Raw genomic sequence first — 3577 nt, 5'->3', positions numbered from 1 at the left:
TGTCTGAACATTGGAGGACGTGAGGGTGCAGCCCCTGCCTTTGGGCTCCCACGGTGCTCCAGAGCTGTGCTGGGCAGGGCGGCACCAGGAGAGTGTGATCAGCAGTCCTGGGCGGCCATCAAGCCTGAGGCACCACAGGGCTGAGGGCCGGGGCTGGGGAAGGAGCAAGGAACCCTTTTACATTCCGGCAGTTCATGAGTCACACAGTGGAAGAAAGAGTCACCAAGGGTGCTAGTTCCTGGTGGCCCTGACGGGGCAGCAGCAGAACAAAGGGTGAGGGGACCATACAGGAGGGGACCTGGGGTGGGTGGGTGGGTGAGGGACTTCAAGATGACAAGAGCGACATGAGTTGCCGAGCCCATCCAGAGGTCAGCAGAAGGAGGACAGTGAGGGGACTCTTGGATTGAGCCGCTTGCAGGCCAATGGGGCTGTGATGGGGTGGCAGTGAGACCGCTGGGCTTGAGGCAGGAAGGAGGGGACTGTGGAGCCCAGCAGCCCTTGATTACCACTTGTGAAAGGCAGGGGGGGGGGGGTGGCAGCCAGAGGGAAGGCAGCATCCACATTTTATTACTTCCTGGAAGGGATCACATCTGTGCTCCTAAGGTGATCATCAGGAGGGTCCCTGGCCCTTCATAGTGAGATGGTGAGGCAGAGAGACTGTGGAGCAAGTTCTCTCCAGGAAGAGCCCACCATTACTGCTGCAGTGGGCCAGGCAGGACTAGTTCTGGGTCCCAAGGCCAGGCTGGGCACATACGGGTGCCAGGGAAACCATAGTTGATTGGTGGCCAGTGGCCTGGTACCTGGATGGGGCCAGGGTCACCAGGGGCTGGTCACTGCTCCAGCCCCAGCATCAACCCCAGCTCCAAGAGTCACTGGGGAAGGGGGCTGGAGTGGGGTCCGATTACAGTGACCACAGGGAAATGGGGGTCACAGGGAAATGGGTGTGGGGAGCAGAGGAGGTTCAGGAGGTGGGTTGAAGAGGACCATGTGCTCCCGTCCTGGCAGCCTGGGGCAGCCGCTCCCTTGAAGGGCATGCGTCTGTCTTGGGGACTGAGGGTCTCTGAAGTCAGGTCTCCTCTTTCTCGAAAGCGCCCTGCCGCCTTGCTCTTGACTTTAGCGACTCCTTACAGGACAGCACGTGCTATCCTGGAGGAAATGGAAACCCTCAGAGGTTCTCCGGTCGGGAAAGGGAGGAGCAGAAGTGGACTAAGCGGGGGTCAGCAGTGGGAGAAGGGGGGACTGGCCCAGAGTTCTCCAGGGACAGGTGTGTGTTGTCCTAGCCTGTGCTCTGGGAGTGACACTAGGTGCGTTGAGATTTCAGTACCCAGCATTTTTGTGACTGAAATAAAGAAAATTCTGATTGGGCCCGTGCCTGCTTGTACACGTTAACTGCTTGCTTTTTGCCCAGCATCCCTTGTTCACACGATATGATCATAAGCTGCGGATGTCCTGTTTCTTTGTCAAGAAGGAGGAGGAGATAACTTCAGAGTCACAAAAGTATTTTGTAGGAGTCAATGTCGTTAAGGACGTAGAGACCAGCCTCTGTTAGCCGCAAATCTGGTTGCTTAAGGTGTTACCTGAGACTGAAGAAACACAGACTTTTCCCCTGAAATGCCACCTCCCTCACTCCTTACCCACATAAAAACTCCCTGCTTCATCCTTTTGCTAACATGGAGTTGAGGGATTTTCTCTCCTGCCTTCTTACTTTGGCCAAATCAAATAAACCTTTGTCTATCCTTAAGCACTTATGTCTCAGTGCTGGACCTCAGCTGCATATCGGGCACATGAACCTGAATCTGGGGTTCTACAAAGTGTCTCACATGCCACCACTCAACAGCCCCCTCGAACACCTACTGTGCTCGGTGCTGGGGCCCCAGACCCAGAGCCCCATGTGCTCCTCCTTTGGGAGAGCAGTCCCTGACTGAAGATGTTGTCAGGAATTTTTGGATCTTGAGGGAGCCACTGGGACCAGGAATGGAGGGGATTGGGCTTGGGGAGCCACCTGCCAGGGACTGACTCTCCTGGAGGTGGGGGACACCTTAAACCCTGGATCCAGAACCAGGAATGGGATGGAGTCTCTAGGAAGAGGGGATTCTCTCCTGGCCCCTCCCCCAAGTACCCTGACCCTGATACTTGATCCAGAGGAAGGAGAAAGGGGCATGAGGAATCCGGCTACTCCAACCCAAGGCCCTTCTCCCCTTCCATCCCTTGTTGGCCCAATAACTCTGTCACTTGAATCCCGGGTCCCGGGATGGGGGCCTGGGTCCAGTGGGCTCTGAGCTCTCCAGGGAGAAAGCCCACCCATGTGGCACAGACTCCAAGGACTTCCTGGGTATTAAGTAGGGTGGCAGGCCAGGTGACATGGGGGACAGAGTACGGAGTCTTTGAGGTGAGCCTTCAGGTTGCTTCCATTAGGGCCCTTGTGCACTGCTGTGGCTCCCACTCACCCCTAACACACCCGTCCTCTCTCTGTTCTCTAGCCCTTGGTCCAGATCCTGGGCCTATTTGAGGTTGCGGCTGCCACCAGGCCATCTCTGCTGACCACATGGAATTCCCAGTGTCCTCTGCCCCTTGTTTCCTTCAAGGGGGTCTCATCTGCAGTCTGAACTCTGGGCTGGGCAGGAACAAGTACCCCCGTCACTTGCTTCACCTCAGGAACTGGCCTGGGTGGCTGGTATCCTGTGCATGTTAAGGGGACAGTGGTGGGGATGCCAGAGGATGAACAGATTAAAGATGGCTGGGTCTAGGGCCACCCTGTTCAGCCTCGTGGGTGGGCCTGTGGGGAGGAAGGCAGAGTTGGGGGCACTCTTCCCTGGCCCCTCCACCCTACACTTCGCATCTCATGTATCAGGTGACATGTGCCATGGCCATGTGTGACGGGCCTGGCTCCTGACTTTCCTGGGGGAAGGTAGCTACAGGCTGGTGTCTTCTAAGAAGGAACTGGTGACCTTCCACGGGTGAATGGGATTTGCCATCTGCAGGGGTGAACCTAGGCCCTGAGGCTGGGCATTTGGTCCCCTCCCGCACTCTCATCAGAACCTGGAGCCCTGGAATATCCTGGGAGCCTTTCCTCCACATGGAGAAAGACAGGGAGGCCTGCAGCCTGGGCAGTGGGATGAAGTGGGTGGGTGTGGCCAGGTGGCCTGAGGGCAATGCACCTGGGGTCCAGAGCTGAGGTCTGGAGTTGGGCAGGCCAGGTTTGAGTCCCTGCTGTGGCCTGTGGAAGGTCACTCAGGCTCTCCAGGCTGTGGTGTCACCATCCTAGGGTGAGGATCACAATAGGATCTTCCTCCAAGGGTGGCTTGTCCTGGAGAGCATTTAACTTCAGGGGGCCTGCTGGAAGATAGTGCCCTAGAGCTGTGGCTAAACTCCCAGTGTCTTCCTGGACCCCAGGAGGAGAAGGGGCCACAAGAGACCAGGGATAGGAAGGGCTGGGGCTGGACTGGGATGGCGTCCAGGAGTCGCTCAGCCTGGACTGGGCAGGGCACAGAGAAAGGAAGAGGAACTCGGGAGAGGAGCTGTGGTCGACTGAATTAGGCCCCCCCGGGACAGTCATGTCCCAGTCCTGGACCTGTCT

The sequence above is a fragment of the Piliocolobus tephrosceles genome, chromosome 19, assembly GCF_002776525.5.
Source record: "Piliocolobus tephrosceles isolate RC106 chromosome 19, ASM277652v3, whole genome shotgun sequence".
Lineage (NCBI taxonomy): Eukaryota > Metazoa > Chordata > Mammalia > Primates > Cercopithecidae > Piliocolobus > Piliocolobus tephrosceles.
The sequence above is the reverse complement of the archived record's forward strand: the minus strand, read 5'-3'. Positions refer to the sequence as shown.